Genomic DNA, 11,420 nt, shown 5'->3' on the forward strand with positions numbered 1-11,420 from the left:
CTAGTTTGTTTCCATAGCTTAGCTATTGTGAATTGAGCTGCTGTAAACATTGATGTGACTGAGTCACTCTAGTATGCAGATTTTAAGTCCTTTGGTATAAGCTAATTTTTTTCTTTTGCTGTGAAGAAGTTTTTTGTTTGAAACTATCCAATTTATTGATTCTTAATTTTACTTCCTGCACTTTAGGAGTCTTGTTGGGGAACTGGGTTCCTAAGCTGACATGATGAAGGTTTGGGTCTACGTTTTCTTCTAATAGGCGCAGTGTCCTTGATCCACTTTGAGTTTTGTGCAGGGTGAGAGATAGGGGTTCAATTTCATGTGGTACATATGGATTTCCAGTTTTCCCAGCACCATTTGTTGAAGAGGCTATCTTTTCTCCAATGTATGTTTACAGCACCTTTAAATAGTATGAGATAACTGCAGATGCATATTATCTTGAATGATAATGATTGTCTCTGACATCTGTTGGGAATGAGAGCAATTTAGTGTTATCTGTAGCATTCTTGTATGCATGGTAAATTTGGGGGAATGCTGGCCATACAGGAACAAAGTAAGCTAAGCTAGTGATGTCACTGCTTCTGTAGCCTAGCTTATAAAACCCCTCTCCTTGTGGTACCTGGCATGGATCAGAGCACTATGGAGAGAGAAGTGCTTATCTAGTCAGCCTCCACTGGACAGAATGTCCTGAGGAATAGGTGGTTCTGTCTTTTGACAAGACCTACAGGCATCATGAGCAAAGAAGGTACACCTGTGCAGCTGGTAGCCACTGAACTCTGTGGTGAAGCACCTGTCTAGACCATTGCCTCTGGACTTTCCCCATAAGCAATTTTTGGATTAGCCTTATCAGTTGCCCCTCACCTTCAGGTGTCTTCATTGGCCTTTCAGCAATGTATCTTTCTACTCTAGCACAACTAGGCGTGGATGTCACAATAATGTCTACTTTCAGTGTGCGTGCATCCTAACAGGTAAAAACTCAATAAAGCATGTGTTATAATTGGGCTGCAAGATACCCACCAACTGTGCACTTGTCTGATTTCCTTCCAAATTATATTTGGGTTGATCTGTGTGACCAAATCACTGCAGTAGAAATGATGGTATGGCATTTCTGAGGCTAGATCATAAAGATAAATTTCTTTCTTCTTTCTTTCTTTTTTTTTTTTTGTTTGTTTGATTGCCCATGATTAGTACCATGAACAGCCCTGTTGAAAGCACCATGTGTTAAGGAACTTAAGCCTGTTATGGACAGCCTGCAAGGGTTGAAGTCTATTTCCAACAGCCATGCAATGGAGACTTCTTTGCAAGTATGTTCTCTACCACTAATCAAGCTTTCAGACAAGTTTACCCCAACTGAAGATGGCAATCTTATGATAAACTTTGAGCCATTTTATCCTTCTAACCTGTTTGAAGATTCCTAACCCTCAGAAATTATTTGATATAACTGTTTATTCTTTTAAGCTGTTAAGTATTAGATTCATGTGTTATATAGCAATAGGTAACAAATAATTATTTTGGTAACTGAAAGAGAGGCATTGTCATAAAGGGGAAAAAAAATCAACATTTTGTATTGCTTTGACTTGACAGTAAAGAAAGCTATAGGGACTAGAAAGTCTGGAGGTTTCTGGTGAGTGCCTATAGAGAAATGAAAACATGTTACTAGAAACCAAAAGAAGTTGCTTTCTCTTTTAGTGCAGAAAACTTATCACTGCTGTTGTCATTAGTATTGTGGAAGGTAGAAAATGTACTTAATGAATTGAGAGAACTCTCTAAAGTTATTGCTGGTCAGATTGTTGAAGATACTGCCTGGTTTCTTCCTACTAGTTATGATGTTAGAAGATATATACTGCAGTGGAAGGATTTTAAAAGTAAAGGGACCCAGAGCTTGTGGGTTTTGAGATATGACCTCTTCAAATGTCAAAAAAATTAACTTTTTTTAAAATTATTTTTTAAATTTATATATGATAGTGGAATGCATTACAATTCTTATTGCACATACAGAGCACTATTTTTCATATCTCTGGTTCTATACAAAGAGTATTCACACCAATTTGTGTCTTCATACATGTACTTTGGATAATAATGTCCATCACATTCCACCATCATTTCTAACCCCATAACCCCTCACTTCCTCTCCCACCCCTCTGCCCTATCTAGAATTCATCTATTCCTCCCATGCTCCCCCTCCCTATCAGCCTCCTTATATCAAAGAAAACATTCGGCATTGGCTAACTTCACTCAGCATTATCTTCTCCAACTCCATCCATTTACCTGCAAATGCCATGATTTTATTACCTTTTATTGCTGAGTTGTATTCCATTGTTTATAAATGCCATTTTTTATCCATTCATCTATTGAAGGGCATCTAGGTTGGTTCCACAGTTTAGCTATTGTGAATTATGCTGCTATACACATTGATGTGGCTTTGTCCCTGTAGTATGCTGTTTTTAAGTCCTTTGTGTATAGACCCAGGAGAGGGATAGCTGGGTCAAATGGTGGTTTTACTCCCAATTTTCCAAGAAATATCCATACTGCTTTCCATATTGGCTGCACCAATTTGCAGCCCCACCAGCAGTGTATGAGTATACTTCCCCCCCACATTTTCGCCAACACTTAGTGTTGTTTGTCTTCATAGTAGCTACCATTCTGACTGGAGTGAGATGAAATCTTAGTTTTGATTTGCATTTCTCTAATTGCTAGTGATGAAGAACATTTTTTCATGTGTTTGTTAATTGATTATACATCATCTTCTGAGAAGTGTCTGTTCAGGTCCTTGGTCCATTTGTTGATTGGGTTATTTGTTTTTTTGGTGCTTAGCTTTTTGAGTTCTATATAATACCCTAGAGATTAGTGCTCTATCTGATGCATGAGGGGTAAAGATTTGCTCCCAAGATGTAGACTCTCTATTCACCTCACAGATTGTTTCTTTGGCTGAGAAGAGTTTGAGTTCATTCCATTTATTGATTGTTGATTTTAATTCTTGTGCTATAGGAGTCTTATTAAGGAAGCTGTGGCCTAATCCCACATGATAATAATCCCTACTTTTTCTTCTATTAGACACAGGGTCTCTGGTTTTATTCTTAAGTCCTTGATCCATTTTGAGTTGAGTTTTGTGCATGGTGAGAGATAGGGGTTTAATTTCATTTTGTTGCATATGGATTTCCAGTTTTCCCAGCACCATTTGTTGAAGAGGCTATCTTTTCTTCAATGCATGTTTTTAGCACCTTTGTCTAATATAAGATATTTTTAATTTTGTGGGTTAGTCTCTGTGACTTCTATTTCATACCATTGGTCTACCAGTCTGTTTTGGTGTCAATACCATGCTGTTTTTGTTACTATTGCTCTGTAATATAGTTTAAGGTCTGGTATTGTGATGCCACCTGCTTCACTCTTCCTGCTAAGGATTGCTTTATCTATTCTGGGTCTCTTATTTTTCCAGATGAATTTCATGACTGCTTTTTCTACTTCTATGAGGAATGTCATTTGATCAGAATTGCATTAAATCTGTATAGTGCTTTTGGTAGTCATTTTGATAATATTAATTCTGCCTATCCAAGAGCAAGGTAGGTATTTCCATCTTATAAAGTCTTTTTTTTAGAAGATGGAAAAAAATAATTTCTCAAAATTAAGAAATACATTTTGAGTAAAGATCAAACCTAGGGTGCTCTTGGAGAAGCATGGGGTTTAATTTAAAAATTTACCACTAATGTCACAGAAAAGGCAATGGTGGTGTCAACTCACCCAGACAGAGGATTTATTAAGTGGTGTACTTTATAGATTGTCATGGTTAAACCATAAGGCTTAGAGGATGCTTTACCGAATTGACCCTCAGATATCTCAGTTGAAGCTCCAAGGAAAGAAATTCAAAGATATTTATTTGTGTGGTTTCTGTGAATGGAGTGAATGCCAACAACAGAAGATCCTAAAATATTTTAAACATAATTATATCACTGAAATAGAAGCATGGACACCTTGGACTGAAAGACACAAAGACAGCAAAACAAAATGCATATTACATACATGCATGCATACCTACATGTAGACATATTTTTGGTCTCCAAACATCTGCAAACAGGAAACACTAAGAAAAATATGAAGTCATAATAAATTTTTCATTAAAAATTAAGGGTAGGGGCTGGGGATGTGGCTCAAGCGGTAGCGCGCTTGCCTGGCATGCGTGCGGCCCGGGTTCGATCCTCAGCACCACATACCAACAAAGATGTTGTGTCCGCCGAGAACTGAAAAATAAATATTAAAAATTCTCTCTCTCTCTCTCTCTCTCTCTCTCTCTCTCTCTCTCTCTCTCTCTCCCCTCTCTCACAATCTCTCTAAAAAAAAAAAAAAATTAAGGGTAATTCAGAAAACAGAACCAAGTGTCTATATGGTGGAGCCAAGAATTATGGAGAGTCGTTATGGAGCAAAGAAGACTGAGTCCTAATCAGGTCAGTCCCAACATTTGCTATGGTAGATTTAGAATCACTATACATCAGTTACTTACCTTCTTTTTTTTTTTTAAGTTTTATTGTTTTACTTGCAAAGGGGAAACACAGGGGATTCCTGTCCTAAATGTTGTGATTCTGCCCATCCACAAGAACAGGAGGCTTTTATTTTATTTTTAATATATATTTTTTAGTGTAGATGGACACAATGCCTTTATTCTATTTTATTTATTTTATGTGGTGCTGAGGATCAAACCCAGGGCCTGGAATGTGCTAGGCAAGTGCTCTACCACTGAGCCACAACCCCAGCCCCATCAGTGACTTCTTTTGTGTCTCTTGTTCCTCTTTCCATTTGGCACAAGAATATCTATATATTTTGAGGAGTAAATAGGGGTAAAAAAAATCTTATTATTAGTTTAACAGATCTTCAGAGTGAGAGGAATTATACTCAGGACACCACATTGAAGGAAATATAATTGATGAATTTCACTCATTACTCATTACTTATTCACTCATTAAGGTCCAGTATTTTGTCAGGACTTGAGCTGACAGTGTAATGAGATTGGGAGGGGGCCCATGAGAGGTGTGAATTTTGTATGTTGGAAGAACATAAATTATTTGAGGTCAAAATTTGGACTCATACATAGCTTCTTAGATAGTACCTGTTATTATTTAGATCTTTGATGTCCACTGAGAAAACTCATGTTAGGCAATGAACTAATGTTCAGAAGTAAAATGATTAGATTATGATGCTGCAACCTCAATGGTGGCTTAATTCATTTGAGTGGTTCATAATTTGACTGGATTCTTTGTTGGTTAACTGTAGGCAGATGGGACATGGATGAAGGAAGTAGGTCACTGAGGGTGTGACCTGGACTATATCTCTCCATGGCCCCTTTTCTCTTTTTCTTACTATGGTTTCTGACTGCACTGAGCTAAGCAGCTTTTCTCTGCCATAGCTTTCCGCCATGATGTTTTGCCTCACCTCAGGCCCAGAGAATAATGGACTACACCTGTGAAACCATGAGTCCCAAAGAAACTTTCCTTCCTCTAAGTTGTTCTTGTAGATATTTTGGTCACAGTAATGCAAAGATGACTAACATAGTACTACTGATCCCTTCCTCTTGGAATTCAGATATTTTGAAATGATCAACCACATTGTGTTAGGATTAGTCAGTGTGATAAATAGATAAATGAGACAGCTGTCATAGTACGTCACTTCTGAGGATTGGCTGTGTAAGAGTGTCTTTTACCTTGTTCTTTTTCAGATTACTGTGTTTGGGAGAAGCCAGATACCATGTTAGGAGCAAAACTTCAGAGAAGTTCATGTTGCAAAGAACAGTGGCCTCCTATGAACATATAGTGAGGAACAGCCATGCACACGAGCCTTCTTCAGTCTCCTTAGCCAATGTTACCTCTTGAGATAACTACAACTCACACTAACTGCAACCTCATGAGAAATTTAGAGCCTGAGCCTCAGAAACTGTATGATATATGGAACTACAATGGTGCAGTTAGTACATGACACTTATGAGAAATTGTGTAATGCAAAAATTGTGGTTTTAAGTGGATAAATTTGAATCTAATTTGTTATTAGATTCACTTTGGTAGAAATATCTCAAGGGATTTTCTACAAAGTAAAATGTTGGTTTTACTACACACACACACACACACACATACACACATACACACAGAATATATACTTTTCTAGGTAAGCAAGTATCCATAATTTTATAAACTTAAAATGAAGGTAATTCACTATTACCAATGTATAGTACCCTAGTTAATAGCCTATGCTTCACTAAATGGAGGGTACTTAAGAGCCCAGTAGTAAGCTAGGATTATATCTCCTCCTCTAAGTTTCTATTGTTATAAATTATACGAAATAAAAAGCAAATTATTCTGTGAAATTTAGGTTTTCCAAAGTTCTCAATAATATTATATAATCCAGAAATATCATCTGTTTTCCTTGAAAATATTTTTCCAAGAGCCTCTACTCACCATCTGTTATTGGACTGGTTCTCCCACTGTACCTGCTCCACAAATAATTGCATAGACTTTTTTTTTTTTTATTGATCTCTTTATCTACACCAAATATTTCCTTGATTACAGTTTACCTCTTTCTATATTTTTAATTGAGAGAGGACATACAGAAGGTATATCTATCTTAAATTTGCATTTAATAGTTTTAATTATGTCCACACTTGTATACAATGAAGAGAAAATAGTTTTGAATTTATGCAGTAAATAACACAGTGACTATTACATAAAATAGAAATGACAGAAAATGGGAGGAGAAATAATAACATTAGTAAGAGGTGACTTCAGCATATCACTGGCAATATGAGGCCTAAAATATTAACAAAAAATGTCATTTTAGGGCTGGGGATGTGGCTCAAGCAGTAGCGCGCTCGCCTGGCATGCGTGCGGCCCGGGTTCGATCCTCAGCACCACATACCAACAAAGATGTTGTGTCCGCCGAGAACTAAAAAAAAAATAAATATTAAAAATTCTCTCTCTCTCTCCCTCTCTTTCTTAAAAAAAAATGTCATTTTAAAGATCTAAATAATAATATTCACTAATATATAATGGTAATAGAGAATATACCTTCATTTTAAGTATATAAAGTTATGGATACTTGCTTACCTAGAAAAGTATATATTCTGTGTGTGTGTGTGTCTGTGTGTGTGTGTGTGTGTGTGTAGTAAAACCAACATTTTACTTTTTAGAAAATCCCTTGGGGTATTTCTACCAAAGTGAGGAAAGTGGCATACCTGCCAAATATCTCCACTCCTCATTAATGTTGTCCTGGAAGGTTCAGCCAATTAACCAAGCTAGAAAAAATAGATAGGAGGATAAAAATGGAAAACAAATAAACAGGGCATTAAACTTGATAAATCATAACTAAATAAAACAACCAAACTTTTGGCTATTAAAAAAAATGGAAAACAAACAAAAAAACTCTGTATTTGGACATTACATGATAATACATTCAAATAATCTCAGTGCATCAAAGGTAAACCTAACTCTAATATTAATAAGTTAGTAAGTTAGAAGGTTAATTTAATGAAATTAAGCTAGTGAAATTAGTATACAAAAATAAATATTTATTTACACAAACATTAACCAATTAGAAGACATAATGGATAAAATGCTTTACTTACAATAATAAGAAACAAGATAAAATATTTAAAAATTAACTTAAGACTATATGAAACTATTATAAAAAATTTAAAATTGTTCCAAAAGATGGAAAAATGGGTTTAAGAAGATAAAGCCATTGTATTTTGTTAGGACCTATTTTTAGCTAATTTATAATTTTGAAGTATTCCCAATAAAAATCCAGTGATGAATTTGATAGAACTGGACAAATTGACACAAATTCATGTAAAAAAAATATAAGCACACAGAATAAGTAGACTAAAAGAGTATAGCCAAAAGAAATAATTAGATTGACTAATTATTAAAATATACCTTGCCCAACATGGTGGAACATACCTATAATCCCAGTGGCTTTCGAGGCTGAGGCAGGAGAATCCTGAGTTTAAAGCTAGCCTCAGCAACTTTGTGAGGCCCTAAGCAACTCAGTGAGACTCTGTGTCCAAATAAAATATAAAAAAATGGTTGGGGATGTGACTCAGTAGTTAAGCACCCCTGGATTCAATCCTTTTTACCAATAAACAAACAAACAAATAATAAATAAATAAGCCTCAAAACTTTAAATTAAAACAATCTGGGTGCTAATGGCACAAAACTAAGAGACAGACCAAAGGAATAAAATTAAAATGACAGAAATAGTCTCAACTACATACATAAATTTAGATTACGATAAAGCTGTTGCTTTCAAATCATGGCTTTTTTCATTGTTTAGACAACTGAATGGCCATCGATAGAAGGTTAAAATTAGATATATTCCTCACTCCATTTATATAAGAATAAACTCCAAATGAATCATAGATCTACACATAAAAAATTTAAAACTATGTAAGTATTAAAAAAAGAAACATACTTTTATGACCTAGGAAAAAGCTATTCAAAAACAGATGCAATATACATACAGCTTGAAAACTATGTTTACTTTATTTTAATTTTCATAGCAAAAAGTAAATAAATAAAAATTAAAAACTTCAAAAGCAAAGTGAAAGTACACAACAAACTTGAAAACAAAGATAACCTCAAAACTAACATATATGCCACAGATAAAAGGGGAAATTTTCCATTTCTAACATACAAAAACTTTTTAAATTTTTGAAAAAGAAGAATAAAAATTCTCTAGAAAAAAATGGATAGACAATATTTCAATTCACAAATTATATTAATGACCCTTGCTGGAAGTGTTGCTCAGTGGTAGAGAAGTTGCCTGGTATGCACAAGGCCCTGGGTTTGATCCCCAGAGTTACAAAAAACAAAACAAAACACCCCTTAAACTTAAAAATAAAAATATTTAACTGAAATCATCATAAAATAAAAGGAAGTAAAATACAAAGAAATTCAATTTCTCATCGGTCAAGAAAAATATTCAAGAGCTTGGCAACATGCTGACAGGAAAGCTAAATGTTATGCCCCAAGAAGGGAATTTTTGCTTTCTCTCACCTCTCTTGCTCTCACACACAAATCATTTATAACAAATTTATTTTATATTAAAATATGTTTTACTCCTTTAATCATTGTATAATCATATGGCATGGATACATGTACATTCACACACACACCACTTCCAATTCTTTAACTTTGACAGTCAGGAAAAAAGTTATAAAGGTACTCTAGAGAAGTCCAACACCTTTTGACATCTGATACATTTTCAAAGATTTGGAATTTATTTTTCATATATTTGTGATCTTTGAATCATAGTACCAGTACACATCAAGGAAATAAAACTTCAGACTAATATCCCTGTTGAACATAGTTGCAAAAGTTCTTAATAAAATATTGGCAAAAGGTCAAAAGAAAAAAAAACATATTAAAAATATAGTTTACCATGATCAAATGGGGTTCATTACAGGGATGCAAGCTTGTCTCAACATACAAAAATCAGTAAATATAATTCATCACATCAATAGATTTAAAGACCAGAACCACACAATTATCTCAATAAATGCAGAAAAGGCATCTGACAGAATTCAATATCCATTCATGATCAAAACACTAGAAAAACTAGGGATAGTACTAACATACCTCAACATTGTAAAAGATATATATGCTAAACCCAAGCCAACATCATTCTAAATGAAGAAAAATTGAAAATATTGCCTTTAAAAACTGGAAAAGACAAGGATGCTCTCCTATTCAACATAGCCCTTGAAACCCTAACCAGAGCAATTAGACAAAAGAAAGAAATTAAAGGGATATAGGAAAAAAGAGCTCGAACTATCCATATCTTCCAACATGATCCTATTTTTAGAAGACCCACAAAAACTTCACCAAAAAGCTTCTTGAACTCATAAGTGAATTCAGCAAAGTAGCAGGATATGAAATTTTTTTTTTTTTTTAAAGAGAGAGTGAGAGAGGGGAGAGAGAGAGAGAGAGAGAGAGAGAGAGAGAGAGAGAGAGAATTTTTAATATTTATTTTTTAGTTCTCGGCGGACACAACATCTTTGTTGGTATGTGGTGCTGAGGATCGAACCCGGGCCGCACGCATGCGGGGCGAGCGCGCTACCGCTTGAGCCACATCCCCAGCCCCAGGATATGAAATTAACATCCATAAATCAATTACATTCTGGTACACCAATGACAAATCAGCTGAAAGAGAAATCAGGAAGACTATTCCATTCACAATAGCTTCAAAAAAAAAAAAATCTAACAAAATATGTGAAAGACCTCTACAGTGAAAATTGCAGAACACTAAAGAAATTGAAGAAGATATTAGAAAATGGAAAGACCTCCCATATACTTGGATAGGCAGAATTAACATTATCAAAATGGCCATACTACCAAAAGTGCTATACAGATTTAATGCCCTTTCCATTAAAAATTCCAATGATATTCTTCATAGTAGTAGAAATAGAAGCCATGAAACTTATTTGGAAAAATAAGAGGTCCAGAATAGTCAAAACAATCCTTAGTGAGAAAATTAATGCAGAAAGCATCACAATACCAGACCTTAAATTATACTATAGAACCATAGTAACAAAAACCAGCATGGTATTGGCACAAAAATAGAATTGAAGACTTGAAGACTGATGGAACACAATAGAGGAGACAGAGGCATACCCACATAAATACAGTTATCTATTATTGGAAAGAGGCACCATAAACATACATTGGAGAAAGTATACCTTCTTCAACAAATGGTGCTGAGAAAACTACAAATTCATATATAGTAGGTTAAAATGAACCCCTATATCTCATCCTGCACAAAACTCAACTCAAAGTGGATCAAGGACCTTGGCATTAGATCAAAGACCTTGAAACTACTAGAAGAAAAGGTAGGCCCAAATATTCATCATTTTGATTCAGGAATAGACTTCTTCAACAAGACTCCTAAAGCACAATTTAAAAAAGTCAAGAATCAATAGATGGGATGGAATCAAACTGAAAAGGTTTTTCACAACAACAACAACAACAAAAAAAAAAAAAACAATCAAAAATATGAACAGAGAGCCTACAGAATGGGAGAAAATCTTTACCACCTGCATCTCAGAGCATTAATCTCCAGGATACATGTGGAACTCAGAATACTTAACATCAAAAATAAAAACAATAAATAATTAATAAATGGGCAAAAGAGCTGAACAGGTACTTCACAGAAAAATAAATACAATCTAACAATAAATATATAAAAAAAATGTTCAATATCTCTAGCAATTAGAGAAATTCAAATAAAACTACTCTAAGATTTCACCTCAGCCCTGTCAAAATGGCAATCATTAAGAATACAGGAAACAATAAATGTTGGCCAGGATGTGGGGAAAAAGGTACACTCATACATTGCTGGTGTGACTGCAAATTGGTGCAACCATTTTGGAAAGCAGTATGGAAATTCCTTAG

This window comes from Spermophilus citellus, assembly GCF_964194105.1.
Source record: "Spermophilus citellus genome assembly, chromosome: 10".
Lineage (NCBI taxonomy): Eukaryota > Metazoa > Chordata > Mammalia > Rodentia > Sciuridae > Spermophilus > Spermophilus citellus.